At 47.3% G+C, this 16871-nt stretch overlaps 1 protein-coding gene across 1 annotated transcript in view; it reads left to right on the top strand.

The window, feature by feature from the left end:
- Positions 1 to 12744: 12744 nt before the first annotated feature.
- Positions 12745 to 16871, top strand: part of glis2b (GLIS family zinc finger 2b) — a 46800-nt gene continuing 42673 nt past the window's right edge. The window contains exon 1 of the mRNA XM_068003579.1: positions 12745 to 12993. The gene's annotated coding sequence lies outside the window, so the exon portion shown is untranslated. The remainder of the gene's footprint in view (positions 12994 to 16871) is intronic.

Below are 16871 nucleotides of genomic sequence, written 5' to 3'. Positions count from 1 at the left end.
CACTCACTCCGGCTCTGCTTTAAAGAAACATCACACAGCCCTTTACATATTTTAAAGCAACATCCTGCGTCTTATTTTAAATACCATTGCGTTTTAAAAAGTACTTCAGAGACAGTGCCAATCGTAATAACAGAGGCAGGAATTCCCAGGGCATTCCCTGAACTGCAACAAGCCCTAAGGATTTTAATGTTAAAATACCATCTGTTTTTATTTCTTGTTTCCCCCCCCCCTCCCATATAGGACCAAAGAAAACAAACCACTGCTTTAATTTTACAAATGGGAGTTAACAACCTGAATGTTTTTTTGTTCTGGAGAAGGGGTGGGATCTTGCTGTACCCACACTGATAACACGATGCCCAGTTACCACAAAGAAAGAATTGCAAAAGGTATTTAAACACACAGAGTAAAGCGTCTGCCCGCCAAGCAGATGATAACAAATTCCAGCCCATTGCTGCCCATCACTCAGGCGTTTCACAGTCGAGAGTTGGTAATGATTTTCGTTTTGATAGCTTTCTACATTTTTTCTCCTTCTTCAGGCAATGAGACCAACTGAATAGATATACCCCCTAACTACAAGTGCAACTACTGTTGAGGTGCCTTGGAGCATTTCTCTACATTAAAGCCATTATATAAATGCAAGTTGTTGTTGATGATGGAAGTGTTTCCACATTTTTTTAAATTTCAAAATATACTTTATTTCATAAAATTTAAAGAAAGCACAATTCCAAGGTGATACAATTCAAAACAATACAACACGGATCGTACACAATATGATTCCAATATTACAATTTAAATACGTAAGTACATTTCGGCAACACTCGATCGTAGACAGCTCCTTCAACTCCTTCAGCTGGAAGACCAGCAGGTTTCAGGTGGACCAAAGGGTCTCCTTCACTGAGTTGATGGTCTTCCAACTGCAGGTGATAACTGTCTCGGTGTGCGTCCCGGGGAACAGCCCGTAGAGCACGGGTCCTGTGTTACCGAACTGTTGGGGATGAACCGGGACAGATACCAACGCATCTCTCTCCACACCCTCTGCGCAAAATGGCAGTCCATCAGGAGGTGGACGACGGTCTCCTCCCTGCCGCAGCCTCGAGGGCAGCTCGCGATGTCGCTGAGATTCCATGCGTGTTGGAAGGACTGCACTGGGAGGGCCCTTCTCACTACCATCCAGGCTACATCTATTGGTCGGTTCTGGTGACGAGACATTCTGCCAAATGGCATCGACCGTCTGGTCGGGGAACTGCCCGATCGAGTCCACCCTCTCCTTTCCCTGCAGGATTCTGAGAACGTTCCATGTCGACCACTGTCTGGCGGCCTTGTGGTCGAAGGGGTTCCTCCTCAGGAACTTCTCCACCTTTCTACATCATAGGGTGCACCCTTCCCCTTCTTAAGGCAATGAGACAAACTGAATAGATATACCCCCTAACTACAAGTGCAACTACTGTTGATCAAGTGGGGAGTGACCCTTGTAGAAATCCCAGTGGCTTAGACCAGAGATGGCCACTTTCTGATAGGATTGCAGATCTACTTTTTTTACCTCTTCCACCTTATCCCCCTCTCCACCCCAGGAAAAAAGTTGCCAATTTCATAGGAATTGTAATTAATTGGCTATAAAGTGCTTTTGGACATCCGGAGGCTATGAAAGGCACTATATAAATGCAAGTATATTCTGTCCCCTGTCGCCCCACCACCCAAATTTCCTCTAATGCACTCTCATAGAATCCTACAGCACAGGAGGAGGCCATTCAGCCCATCGTGCCTGTGCCGGCGCTTTGAAAGAGCTATCCAATTAGTCCCACTCCCCTGCTCTTTCCTCATAGCCCTGCAATTTTTTCCTTTTCAAGTATTTATCCAATTCCCTTTTGAAAGTCATTATTGAATCTGCTTTCACCACCCTTTCAGGCAGCGCATTCCAGATCATAACAACTTGCTGCGTAATGAAATTTCTTTTGCCAATTATCTTAAATCTGTGTCCTCTGGTTAGCGACCATCCCACCAGTGGAAACACTTCCATCATCAACTACAACTTGCATTTATATAATGGCTTTAATGTAGAGAAATGTTCCAAGGCACTTCACAGAGGCATGAGGAAAGAATGAGCCCCAAGCCAAAGGAATTCAAGAGGTGATTATAAGTTTGGTCAAAGAAGTCGGCTTTAAAGAAGGTCTTAAAGGAGGTGGAGAGGCAAAGTGAGGAAATTCCAGAGGGTGAGGCCAGAAGGTATAGCCGCCAATGGTGGGGTGAAGGGAAGGGGGAATGCACAGGAGGCCAGAGTCAGAGGAATGGAGAGTACAGGGGGCGGGGGTGATATAGGGCTAGAGGAGGTCACAGATAAGGGATAAGGACATCTCAGCATCCTAGTTCCTGCCTCCTTGAAGCTGCCCCACTTGTCACTACACGGTTTTGCTTGCTGGTGTGTCCTCATTGCTCCTGCACTCAGTAGAGCAGCAGAAACCATGAAGCAGAGGGAGAGGCGTGACAACAGAGTGGCAGGACAGCTCAGTCGAGACTCCTCTCTCAGTCTGCAGGATAGAAACATAGAAAATAGGAGCAGGAGTAGGCCATTCGGCTCTTCGAGCCTGCTCCGTCATTCAATATGATCATGGCTGATCCTCTATCTCAATACCATATTCCCGCTCTCTCCCCATACCCCTTGATGCCTTTTATGTCTAGAAATCTATCTAGCTCCTTCTTAAATATATTCAGTGACTTGGCCTCCACAGCCTTCTGTGGTAGAGAATTCCACAGGTTCACCACCCTCTGAGTGAAGAAATTTCTCCTCATCTCAGTCCTAAATGTCCTACCCCGTATCCTGAGACTGTGACCCCTCGTTCTGGACCCCTCAGCCAGGGGAAACATCCTCCCTGCATCCAGTCTGTCTCGCCCTGTCAGAATTTTACATGTTTCAATAAGATTCCCTCTCATTCTTCTAAACTCGAGTGAATACAGGCCGAGTCGACCCAATCTCTCCTCACACGACTGTCCTGCCATCCCAGGAATCAGTCTGGTGAACCTTCGCTGCACTCCCTCTATGGGAAGCATATCCTTTCTTAGGTAAGGAGACCAAAACTACACATAATACTCCAGGTGTGGTCTCACCAAGGTCCTGTATAACTGCAGTAAGACATCCTTGCTCCTGTACTCAAATCCTCTTTCAATGAAGGCCAACATACCATTTGCCTTCCTAACTGCTTGCTGCACCTGCATGTTTGCTTTCAGTGACTGGTGTACAAGGACACCCAGGTCCCTTTGTACATCAACATTCCCCAATCTATCACCATTTAAATAATACTCTGCCTTTCTGTTTTTCCTGCCTGCTATGCAAAGTTTTGGAGCTTGTGACAGTTATATGGTTTACATCAGAGCTCTGTGGAGATGCCAGTAATGCTGATTAGATCTTCTCAGAGTACTTAGATCACCGGGCACAGTTCTGGCCTCCAAATTTACAAAAATGGTATAGAGGCACCGGGAAAGGTGCAATAACGATTTACAAGAACGATACCAGAACTGAGAGGTTACAACCAAGAAAGACTGAACAGACTGGGGCTCTTTTCTCTCGAAAAGAGAAGGCTGAGGGGTGACCTGATAGAGGTCTTTAAAATTGTGAAGTGGGTTTGATAGGGTAGACATAGAGAAAATGTTTCCACTTGTGGGGGAGTCCAAAACTAGGGGCCATAAATATAAGATAGTCACTAATAAATCCAATAAGCAATTCAGGAGAAACTTCTTTACCCAGAGAATGGTAAGAAGCAGTTGTGGCGAATAGCATAGATGCGTTTAAGGGAAGGCTAGATAAACACATGAGGGAGAAAGAAATAGAAGGATATACTGATAGGGTTAAATAACGAGGGTTGGGAGGAGGCCCATGTGGAGCATAAACACCAGCATAGACCAGTTGGGCCAAATGGCCTGTTTGTGTGCTGTAAATTCGATGTAATTCTCAGCCACTGGCCTCAGTGGATCCTGGCATGTTTACTTTGGGGTTGCAGCCAGCAACGTGATGTCCACTCAATGGGATCTGGCACCTCAAGGACCCAATGAAAACAACTCACGTGAGCGTTACTTAAAACCGCACTTAACATGAGAATATTTCACCATCGTGCCCCTGAAATTCTCCCCATCTCTGCCGTAACTCCAAGAAGTTCCTCCAAAGAGAGATGGGATCTGGCGAACCCAGTCAGGATCCGCTGTTTCTTGAGAATTTCCACTAGAGATACAGCGGGAAACCAGGAGAACCCTCGTAGAATTCCAGGGCCCAGGTCTTTAATCTTCATATTGGAAGCAAAACCACTCGCCTGAGAAATGGGCATAAATATTTTCATTCATTTGGATTTGCAAATATGCAACCTCTAAACTGTCAGTAGTTAGTGCCTGAGGGTGTCATTGCTAGGCAGCACTGGACTTGTAGCAACTGGAACATTACAGTCAGTGTTTAACTATCATTTCATTAATACTCATTCATAGGAATCCAAGGAGAAACTGCCATGGAAAACTACTACATAAGAACATAAGAAATAGGAGCAGGAGTAGGCCAATCGGCCCCCCGAACCTGCTCCGCCATTCAATAAGATCATGGCTGATCTGATCCTAACCTCAAATCTAAATTCATGTCCAATTTCCTGCCCGCTCCCCGTAACCCCTAATTCCCTTTACTTCTAGGAAACTGTCTATTTCTGTTTTAAATTTACTGTGTGCACTCTCGTCACCCTGTTGTTTAATTTTGATGGACAGTTTGCATAAACTAGGCTTGTATTCCCTTGAGATTAGAAGGATTGAAGGGTGATCTAATCAAGGTATTTAAAATGATAAAAGGATTCAATAGGGTAGATACAGAGAAACCATTTCCCTTAACTCTGGAATTCCCTCCCTAAACCTCTCCACCTATCTACCTCTCTCTCCTCCTTTAAGACGTAAAACCTATCCCTTTGACCAAGCTTTTGGTCACCTGTCCTAATACCTCCTTATGTGGCTCGGTATCAGATATTGTTTGATAATCGCTCCTGTGAAGCGCCTCGGGACGTTTTACTATGTTAAAGGCGCTATATAAATGCAAGTTGTTGTTGTTGGTGGGGGAGTCCAGAATAAGGGATGATAATCTTAAATTTAGAGTTAGGTCGCTCAGGAGCAAAATCAGGAAGCACTTTTTCACACAAAGGGTGGTGGAAATCTGGAACTCTCTCCCCCAAAAAGTTGTGGATGCTGGGGGTCAATTGAAATTTTCAAGAGTGACTTCATCATAACCAGAGATCATAGATTTAAAATAATTAGCAAAAGAACTAGAGGGGAAATGAGAATTTTTTTCACAGAGGGTTGATAAGATCTGGAACACACTACCTGAAAGAGTGGTGGAAGCAGATTTCAGAGGAACTTTCAAAAGGCAATTGGACATGTACTTGGAGAGGACTCATTTGCAGGGTTATGAGGAAAAAGATGGGGTGTGGGACTAAATTGGATAGCTCTTTCAAAGAGCTGGCACTGGCATGACGGGCCGAATGGCCTCCTTCTGTGCTGTAATATTCTATTATTCTATAACAGACTTTTCTTGGGTAAGAGTATCAAGGGAGATGGAACAATGGTATGTAAATGGAGTTGAAGTACAGATCAGCCATGATCTAATTGAATGGCGGAACAGATTGGTGGGGCCGAGTGGCCTCCACCTGTTCCTATATTCCTTTATCTTCTGGTGTCAGTACGGTAATGCTTTGCTCCTAATAACTTACTGTTTCTTAATACACTTTTCACACTGTCAGTAAAATGCCCAGGTTAACATGCTAGTTCAAAACACAGGACAGACTCCAAAATGCTGGGAAATGTGCCAAATAAAACATCAGAAGTCAACATTTTCCTGGAGAGGCCAAGTCCCCAGACCCTCCTTGAAAATAAATCTCAGACCTGCTTCGTGTCGATTGCGCATCCAATGCCCACCAGGCCCAGACCAGAAGCTCCCTCCTGTGCTGGCATTGGAGGGGCTGCTTTGATGCTGGGGCTTTGTCACTATCACGAGAAGCAGCAACATCTGTACCCACCGGTGCTGGGCACGGGCTCAGTGGGACTACTGGTCTGTGGAAGAGCAGGTCACTTAGTGCCAATGAAGCCTTGAGTTTGGGTGGTCCTCTCTCTCTCTCTCCCTCTCTCTGACTGTTTGTTTCTGTCTCTCTCCCTCTCTCTCTGACTGTTTGTCTCTGTCTCTCTCCCTCTCTCTCTGGCTCTCCCTCTCTGTCTGACTGTTTCTCTCTCTCCCCCTCTCTCTGTCTTTCTCTCTTTCCTCTCTCTCTCTCCCTGTCTCTGTCTCTCTGTATCTCCCTCTCTCTGTCTCTCTGTATTTCCCTGTCTCTTTCTCTCTGTCTCTCTCTCTTTCTCCCTCACCCTCTGTCTCTCCCTCTGTCTGTCTCTCTCTCCCCTCTCTGTCTGTCTCTCTCTCCCCTCTCTCTCTGTCTCTCCCTCTCCGTCTCTCCCTCTCCCTCTTCTCTCTCTCTGTCTCTCCCTCTCCATCTCTGTCTCTCTCTCTCTTTCTCCCTCTCCGTCTCTCTCTCTCCATCTCTCTCTCTCCATCTCTCCGTCTCTCTCTCTCCATCTCTCTCTCTCTCGCTCTCTCTCCCTCTGTCTCTCTCCCTCCCTCTCTGTCTCTCCCTCTGTCTGCCTGTCTCTCTCTCCATCTCTGTCTTTCCCTCTCTGTCTCTCCCTCTGTCTCTCTCTCTCCTTCTCTCTCTCCCCCTCTCTCTGTCTCTGTCTGTCTGTCTCTCTTTCTCTCTCTCTCTCTCTCTCCCTCTCTCTCTCCCCCTCTCTCTCTCCCCCTCTCTCTGTCTCTCCCTCTCTCTGTCTGTCTGTCTCTCTTTCTCCCTCTCTCTTTCTCCCTCTCTCTCTCCCCCTCTCTCTCTCTCTCCCTCTCTTTCTCCCTCTCTCTTTCACCCTCTCTCTGTCTCTCCCTCTCTCTCTCTGTCTCTCCCTCTCTCTCTCTGTCTGTCTGTCTCTCTTTCTCCCTCTCTCTCTCCCCCTCTCTCTCTGTCTCTCCCTCTCTCTCTCTGTCTGCCTGTCTCTCTTTCTCCCTCTCTCTTTCACCCTCTCTCTGTCTCCCTCCCTCTCTCTGCTGTGCTTCTGGACATTTCAGCTCCTGCAGCCTTTTAACAGTTGCACCTGCCCCAATTTCCCTCCCTCCCAGTGGCAGACTCCAATCCTGCCATACATGCAAAGTTCTGACCCACCATTTCTCCAAGGATCTCAGGAAGATAATACTTCCAGTGTGTGGGCTGAGGTACTGCTCTCCAACGGGGAGTCATTACATTTAGCAGAAATGGGGAGAAAACTGTGGGGGTAAGGAGACTAAGGGAACATTCATATCTCATTGAAACATATAAAATTCTGACAGGGCTAGACAGACTGGATGCAGGGAGGATGTTTCCGCTGGCTGGGGGGTCCAGAACGAGGAGTCACAGTCTCAGGATACGAGGTAGGACATTTAGGACTGAGATGAGGAGAAATTTCTTCACTCAGAGGGTGGTGAACTTGTGGAATTCTCTACCATGGAAGACTGTGGAGGCCAAGTCACTGAATATATTTAAGAAGGAGCTAGATAGATTTCTAGACACAAAAGGCATCAAGGGGCATGGAGGGAGAGCGGAAATATGGTATTGAGATAGAGGATCAGCCATGATCATTTTGAATGGCGTTGCAGGCTCGAAGGACCGAATGGCCTACTCCTGCTCCTATTTTCTATGTTTCTATGTTTCTATGTCTCTCTCTCCCCTCTCTCTCTGTCTCTCCCTCTCCGTCTCTCCCTCTCCCTCTTCTCTCTCTCTGTCTCTCCCTCTCCATCTCTGTCTCTCTCTCTCTTTCTCCCTGTCCGTCTCTCTCTCTCCATCTCTCTCTCTCCATCTCTCCGTCTCTCTCTCTCCCTCTCTGTCTCTCTCGCTCTCTCTCCCTCTGTCTCTCTCCCTCCCTCTCTGTCTCTCCCTCTGTCTGCCTGTCTCTCTCTCCATCTCTGTCTCTCCCTCTCTGTCTCTCCCTCTGTCTCTCTCTCTCCTTCTCTCTCTCCCCCTCTCTCTGTCTCTGTCTGTCTGTCTCTCTTTCTCTCTCTCTCTCCCTCTCTCTCTCCCCCTCTCTCTCTCCCAGAGGTTTGGCTGGGATCTCTGCTGGAAATACCAGCTGGGACTGGAAGCCCTGCACCTGTCAGAAACTCAATGGGATCACATGATTCATGTTTTTTTTTGTTGAAAATTTAGCTGCACGTGTTCTCAAACAGCTAAAGGAGGAAGAGGCGGTCAAGGGTGACTGCAGGCATTCATTTTTGTTTCTGCCTCTTAGTTCACAACAGTACCCCACAGCATAAGCGGGGTGCCTCTCTACCTCTCCGCCTCGCTACCGCTCTGCCTCTATCTCTCTCCTCCTTTCTATCTCTCTCTCTTTTAAGAAGCTCCTTAAAACCTACCTCTTTGACCAAACTTTTGGTCACCTGTCCTAATATCTCCTTATGTGGCTCGGTGTCAAATTTTGCCTGATAACGCACCTGTGAAGCGCCTTGGGATGTTTTATTACGTTAAAGGCCCTATATAAATGCAAGTTGTTGTTGTTGCGTTAACGAACCAGTGGGGGAGGGGCGTGGTTAATTCAAATACCGAGCCTGGTTATGACTGCTAGTTTCAGTACAATCAGAGCCAGAGTCAATGTTCACTGCACTAGATGGCGGTCTCTTCCATGAGCCAACAGCTCCACACGTGAAGAAGCAATTCCTCAGAGTTAGCCTGACCCTTCTTTGGTTTGCACTCATCTCATCCCAATCCTTTATCCGCATTTCGCTCAGAATAATCTCTCAGCATCCACAGTACCGAATCTCTACGGTTCTCAAATCCTGAATCGCATCCTCTCATATATCTTCCTTCCAGTGAGAATAAATTGAAGCTTCGTCAGCTTATCTTCGCAGCTCAGTGATCCAACAGCTAAGATTATCATCGTTGCCTCTCTCTCTCAGCCCTTTCCACTTCCTCTTGGATGAAACGTTAAACCGAGGCCCTGCCTGCCCTCTCAGGCAGACGTAAAAGATCCCACGGCACCAATGGCAGAAGAGCAGGAGCGTGCTCCCAGTGTCCTGGGCAATGTTTATCCCTCAACCAACATCACTAAAACAGATTATCTGGTCATTACCTCATTGCTGTTTGTGGGATCTTGCTGTGCGCAAATCGGCTGCCGCATTTCCTACATTAAAACAGTACTTCATTGGCTGTAAAGCACTCTGGGAAGTCCTGTGGTCGTGAAAGGCGCTATATAAATGCAAGTTCTTTCTTTTCTTCCTCTATATGTTTGGATGACCACCATTTACCTGCAGGTACAGTTCGACTCCACTCCCAGTCTTTAGCATTTTGTGCATTGGCAGCCCTGAACTGATGAGGGAAATTTTCCAATTGCTCGCTGCCACTACAGGGCCTTGCCCACCAGAGCCGGGAATGCACAATAGGAAAAGTTGCCTTGCTGGTGGGGGTAAAGCTCTAGTTATCTTACACACTGCCCCGTTGGTAGTCTCAACCTCAGCAGGAGTGCTGTACGGTAAATCATATAATCTTACAGCATAGAAGGAGGCCATTCGGCCCATCGTGCAGAAGGGCCCACATTTCATCCCTGGTCTGTGCTGAGCTCACAGCTGGGATAGCATTGGGGTGGTGCAATCAGTGCCCCTGGGTTAGAGAGGGGATAAATTGCCTAGAGGACCCGTTCCAATTGCTGCCCAATACCCTTTGCTAGAATGTGCGCGTATGGGAGCTCCAGATGATGATAGGATTTGGTGGGGCTGCACTGTCCCCCACAGTTGATTAGATTACTGGTGCTCACCAGTGAGCGAGGTACAAGAGGCTGCCAGTGCCTGATGACACTGTACCCCACCACAAAGCCTCACCTTCAGGGGAAGAACCTGGAGGTGGGGGGAGTAAAATATAAATTGTTTTTCCTGCCCATTTGCTAGCTCTTAATTGTAGAATAAAGAGAAAAATAAACTGACTTGGATTATAGTAAATCCAGGTGGAAATGCAATGGCCAAGACTCATACGCCACCTGCTCCTGTCTGCGGAGCACTCTCCTGGACGTTGTACTGTATGGAATCCAATCTCTATATGTGGGAGTGAGCCAGTGCTTATTGACTAAGGAGCATGTTCGAGCTTGTACCACAGCAAAGGCTCTGCGTTGTCACTGACCGTTATCCAGTACAATCCTTCAGGGACTTCCGTGTTCCCAACTACATGTTGGTGACTTTTGAAAGATGTCTGCTCTTGCTGTAGGAGACTATTTGTGATGTCGCTCCATGTAATATACAAAAATAAGTGGAGGAATAATATGGAATATTTAGACAGATAAATCAGTACAGATACACAGTAGGGTTGCCAACGTATTCATGAAGGTTTGATCATGTGACATCTGATCACATACTATTCCAGCCCCCTTGAGATAAAGGCTAACATGCCATTAGCATTTCTGATTACTTTTCGCACCTGTGCACTAGCTTTTATTGATTTGCGTACATGGATGCCCAAATCTCTTTGCTCCTCCACAGTTTCTAGTCTCTCGCCATTCAGAAAATATTCCAATTTGTCTTTCTTCGATCCAAAATGGATGACCTCACATTGAACTCCATCTGCCACTGTTTTGCCCACTCACTTAATCTGTCTATGTCCCTTTGTAACTTCCTGCTCCCATCCACAGGAGCTCTCTATAAGCCTCCCCTCCTCGCAACTTCTCTCAGCATCTTTAAAAGTCTCCTCAAATCCTACCTGTTCGACCTTCCTTTTGGTCCTGGCTCTCCCACCAATGCTCGGAGTCTGTTTTTTCTCCTCGGTGAGGCACCGTGGGCTCTTTGTTGTGTTAAGCCATGGCTCAGTGGTAGCGCTCTCACCTCTGAGTCAGAGGTTGTCGGTTTAAGATTCACTCCAGGGAATTAATAGACAGATAGACTTGCATTTCATGACCACGGGATGTCCCAGAATGCTTTACAGCCAATTAAGTACTTTTGAAATGTAGTCACTGTTGTAATGTCGGAAACGCGACAGTCAATTTGCACACGGCAAGTGCCTACAAACAATAATGAGGTAATGACCAGATAATCTGATTTAGTGGTGTTGGTTGAGGGATAAATATTGGCCTGGACACATCTCCCCTGCTCTTCTTTGAAATAGTGCCATGGGATCTTTTATGGTCCACCTGAGAGGGCAGACAGGGTCTCAGTTTAACATCTCTTCCAAAAGGCAGCACCTCTGACAGTGCAGCACTCCCTCAGTACTGCACTAAAGTGTCAGTCTGGATTATGTGTTTCAAGTCTCTGGAGTGGGATTTAGAATCCACGACCTTCTGACTCAGAGAGGAGAGAGTGCCACTCACTGAGCCACAGCTGACACTAGTGTAGCTATTGGTTAATAAATAAATCTAGTCATTTGTATCCATGAAAGCTGTAGGATTGTTGTACAAAACACAATTAATTCACTTTTCAAGAAAGGAAACCTGCTGCCCAACTGAGTGTGGCCTACACGTGATTCCAGCCCTCCAGCGGCATTTGCAAAGGTTCATTTTGGGCCCTTGCATTTTACTAGACAATGGCACTAAATACTACCGACTTAATCTGGTGTCAAATCTGCATTTGTACGATCCTCAAAAAACCTGTATGCAATAAGCGATATAAAGATAGTTGACAAAATGATCAGAGATCAACAGTATAGATGTCCTTTCACTGGGTCTGCTCAGCGCCCTGACATAGGATCAGGAGGCGGCCATTCAGCCCCTTGAGCCTGGTCTGCCATTCAATCAGATCATGGCTGATCTGCACCTCAACTCCATTTACCTGCCTTTGCTCCATATCCCTCGATATCCTTACCCAACAAAAATCTATCGATCTCAGGACTGAAAGCTCCAATTGACCCCCAGCAACCCAGCAGAATCCCTTTTATCATTTTAAACATCTCGATCAGATCACCCCTCAACCTTCTAAACTCAAGGGAATACAAGCCAAGTTTATGCAACCTGTCCTCACAATCTAACCCTATAATCCCTGGCTGGTTCAGGGCCCCATACAATTGCGTGGGTCGCTTGGCGATATCATTCCCCCCTGCAGACCCTCATTACCAGGTTAAATCTTAATGCTCTCCGGGGCAGTAAATTCTGCCAGTGACACGTCCCATATGCAAATATTTAAAACTACACACAATTTCTTCATAGGAGCCTTGATTTCAAACTGTAATTGGCCTGATTTATAACCGACTGTTCAGATGCTTTTACATTTTAAAAAAACCCCTAGTGCTGGAAACATACAGCAAGCCTGTCAGGAGAAAAGGCAGCTTCCTGTTACAGGTGAGACACTAACCAGGGCACACACCTGAATGCTTGGCCTTTGCTGGTTCCGATTGACCTGCTGTGCATTTCCAGCATTTTCTAATTTCAGATTTGCAGGGTTTTTCTAAAAAAAAAATGAGTGCAGCCTCCAGCTTCTTAAAGGGTTGCTAGGAATTTTCACTGTGCAACGTGAAATCAGGCAAACCGTTTTCAAATGGGGACTAAAAACGGTACGAACAATAAACAGGCGGCAGGATTAAAAACATAAAACAAGGAGCAGAGGGGCTTGTAACGGAGCTGTGGCGAGGCAGGGTTGGGAGATGCGAGGCTGGGCAGGGTGCGGTGCAGTGCTGCTTTAACGGGGCTCTCTGCTGTTCCAGGGGAGGTGCGGAGTGTCTCCGTGTCTCCGGGCATGCGCTCATCGGCTGGGATGGAGTTGAGGGGAAAAGCGACGAGAAATCGGTGCAATTGCAAGGAGCGAAATTGACATCGGCTGAAGTCGGGCTGCGCCGTTCCCGCAGGGGAGAGGGATCGCCAGCGCTCGCCTTCCCCCTCTCTGTCTCTCCGCTTCCCAGCTGTCATCCTGCGATCGCCATCCCATTTGGGCTCAAAAGGATTCCAAATTTTAAGGAGATCGGGAGGATCGGAATCCCACTGAATGACTGGCAGCCAGAGGCAGACCCGGCGCAGGTAAGATTGTAACAGACTCCCAGTGTTATACTGTAAACCACTCCCAGTCTTATAGTGTAACCTACTACCAGTGTTATAGTGTAACCCACTCCCAGTCTTACAGTGTAACCCACTCCCAGTGTTATACTGTAACCCACTACCAGTCTTACAGTGTAACCCACTCCCAGTGTTATAGTGTAACCCACTCCCAGTGTTATAGTGTAACCCACTCCCAGTGTTATAGTGTAACCCACTCCCAGTCTTATAGTGTAACCCACTACCAGTGTTATAGTGTAACCCACTCCCAGTCTTACAGTGTAACCCACTCCCAGTGTTATACTGTAACCCACTACCAGTCTTACAGTGTAACCCACTCCCAGTGTTATACTGTAACCCACTCCCAGTGTTATACTGTAACCCACTCCCAGTCTTACAGTGTAACCCACTCCCAGTCTTACACTGTAACCCACTCCCAGTCTTACAGTGTAACCCACTCCCAGTCTTACAGTGTAACCCACTCCCAGTGTTATACTGTAACCCACTCCCAGTCTTACAGTGTAACCCACTCCCAGTCTTACAGTGTAACCCACTCCCAGTCTTACAGTGTAACCCACTCCCAGTGTTATACTGTAACCCACTCCCAGTCTTACAGTGTAACCCACTCCCAGTCTTACAGTGTAACCCACTCCCAGTGTTATACTGTAACCCACTCCCAGTCTTACAGTGTAACCCACTCCCAGTCTTACAGTGTAACCCACTCCCAGTGTTATACTGTAACCCACTCCCAGTCTTACAGTGTAACCCACTCCCAGTCTTACAGTGTAACCCACTCCCACTGTTATAGTGTAACCCACTCCCAGTCTTACAGTGTAACCCACTCCCAGTCTTACAGTGTAACCCACTCCCAGTCTTACAGTGTAACCTACTACCAGTATTATAGTGTAATCACTCCCAGTGTTACGCGTAACCCCACTCCCGGTGTTACTCTGTAGCCTCGCTCCAAGTGTTACCCCGTAGCCCCGCTCCCGGTGTTACTCTGTAGCCCCGCTCCCGGTGTTACTCTGTAGCCCCGCTCCCAGTGTTACTCTGTAGCCCCGCTCCCAGTGTTACCCTGTAGCCCCGCTCCCAGTGTTACTCTGTAGCCCCGCTCCCAGTGGTACTCTGTAGCCCCGCTCCCAGTATTACTCTGTAGCCCCGCTCCCAGTGTTACTCTGTAGCCCCGCTCCCAGTGTTACTCTGTAGCCCCGCTCCCAGTGTTACTCTGTAGCCCCGCTCCCAGTGTTACTCTGTAGCCCCGCTCCCAGTGTTACTCTGTAGCCCCGCTCCCAGTGGTACTCTGTAGCCCCGCTCCCAGTGGTACTCTGTAGCCCCGCTCCCAGTGGTACTCTGTAGCCCCGCTCCCAGTGTTACTCTGTAGCCCCGCTCCCAGTGGTACTCTGTAGCCCCGCTCCCAGTGGTACTCTGTAGCCCCGCTCCCAGTGGTACTCTGTAGCCCCGCTCCCAGTGGTACTCTGTAGCCCCGCTCCCAGTGTTACTCTGTAGCCCCGCTCCCAGTGTCACTCTGTAGCCCCGCTCCCAGTGTCACTCTGTAGCCCCGCTCCCAGTGGTACTCTGTAGCCCCGCTCCCAGTGTTACTCTGTAGCCCCGCTCCCAGTGTTGCGCCGAGACCCTCTCCCAGAATTTAACTGCAATTTTTTCTCATTCTGATAATTTCCCGGTGTTTGGTTTCTGCCATATTGTGTTACAATTCGCTCCTCTAATATTAACCTGCTGGGATTAGAACCTACTTGTTCTGTGGAGGTGAATGCATTTAATTTAATTGAGGGGTTAGGGATGTTGCACTGTTCTATATTTTTGTTGCCTTTTCCAATGCATTAAGCCCCTGTGTGTCTTATATTAATTTCCATCCCCCAGTAGAGTTTGTACTTCATAACCTCCCCTCCCCCTTCACTGTGTGAAGTACCATCATCTGACCAGGTAACTGGACAGCAATGAGTTGAGTTGTAGTCTGTCTGGAGAGTAGGAATGATGGGCATTTGATCTCTTTCTCCTCTGAAGGCGATGGCACTGGTGGTGTATTGCAGTTTATTGGTGCTGCCAGCTCCGTGGTACTGTACCTCCCTCACTGCCCATGTGTGAGGTCAGACATTGAGTGTCAGCAGGGACATCACTGCCCTCACCCTCACGTCCAATCCCATCTTCACCCAACATTTGCACATCTGCCTTTTCCTTCCGGGAGCAGGAATCCTGGCTGACTGGGATCTTCCCTCTCCCTCCCCCAGTTCCCTAGCCCAGAGGTACTGAGGTCAGTTGTAACATCATAACACCCCAGGCTGCGATTAGGTAACTCAGCACAGACCAGCAATTGAACCTGGGACCCTCGTTTGACTCAGTACCACACCGAGCATTGCACCGTGAATAATAAAGCTTACAACCAAAAGTAAAATCGGACAAGGCGTTCAATGTTCTTTTTTATTGTGCTCGCAAAGTCTTTCTATGTTTCAGAAATTATGTTTTTTTAATGATTTGAATGCTGGCTAACTAGAGAAGTTGTGATACAGAGTCTGTGGGAAGTGGTAACACTCAACTGTGGGCAGCTTATGTAACAGAGAAAGGGGGTTGTTGTGTGTGACTGAACAGGCTGGGGCTCTTTTCTCTAGAAAAGAGAAGGCTGAGGGGTGACCTGATAGAGGTCTTTAAAATTATGAAGGAGTTTGACAGGGTAGACGTCGAGAACAAGTTTCTACTTGTGGGGGAGACCAAAACTAGGGGTCATAAATATAAGATAGTCAATAATAAATCCAATAGGGAATTCAGGAGAAACTTCTTTACTCAGAGAGTAAGAATGGGGAATGCGCTACCGCAAGGAGCAGTTGAGGCAAATAGCATAGATGCATTTAAGGGGAAGCTAGATAAACACACAAGGGAAAAGATAATAGGAGGTTATGCTGATAGGGTTGGATAAAGTAGTGATGGGAGGAGGCTCGTGTGGAGCATAAACACCGGCATAGACCTGTTGGGCCGAATGGCCTGTTTCTGTGCTGTAAATTCTATATAATTCTATGAAGATCTTTGGGGAGCAAGTGAGTGGGGAGCAGGTGAGTTAGGTTGTGCCTGCAGGCATCCATTGAACATGACCCCCTCAGTCTAACCATGGCTGTCTCTGCTTTTGCTTGTGGCGCACTGTCGTCAATATTACATTAAGTTCCCACTGGCTGCTGCTGCAGAAGTGCTTTGCTCCTGAGTTGCACTGACCGCGAACCTCCCAACTCCAGTACCCGGCTTGAGCTGCGTTAGCCAATCTCATCAGAGGAGACGCTGAGGCACTAGAACTGGCCTCCCCTGGTAAAATATCCCACCAACACTCACCGTCTGTGATCACATGTGAAGAATGGCGACTTCTGGGATGTCAAGGCCTTGGAGGTGGTGCAGAGGAGATTTACTAGAAAGATACCAGGGATGAGGGATTTCAGTTATGTGGAGAGACCAGAGAAGCTGGGATTTTTCTCCTTAGAGCTGAGAAGGTTAAGGGTAGAATTAATAGAGGTGTTCAAATAGTAAATTTTGCTTTGATAGTAAATAAGGAGAAACCGTTTCCACTGGCAGGAGGGTCAGTAACCAGAGGACACAGATTTAAGGTAATTGGCAAAAAAAACCAGGGGGGAGATAAGGAAACATTTTTTTACGCAGTGAGTTGTTATGATCTGGGATACACTGCCTGAAAGGGCTGTGGAAACAGATTGAATAGTAACTTTCAAAAGGGAATTGGATATATACTTGAAAAGAAAAAATTTGCAGAGCTTTGGAGAAAGAACAGGGAAATAGGACTAATTGGATAGCTCTTTCAAAGAGCTGGCACAGGCACGATGGGCCGAATGGCCTCCTCCTGTGCTGTATGA

The sequence above is a fragment of the Heptranchias perlo genome, chromosome 22 (genome assembly GCF_035084215.1).
Source record: "Heptranchias perlo isolate sHepPer1 chromosome 22, sHepPer1.hap1, whole genome shotgun sequence".
NCBI lineage: Eukaryota > Metazoa > Chordata > Chondrichthyes > Hexanchiformes > Hexanchidae > Heptranchias > Heptranchias perlo.
This window is presented reverse-complemented; position numbering and strand designations above follow the sequence as displayed.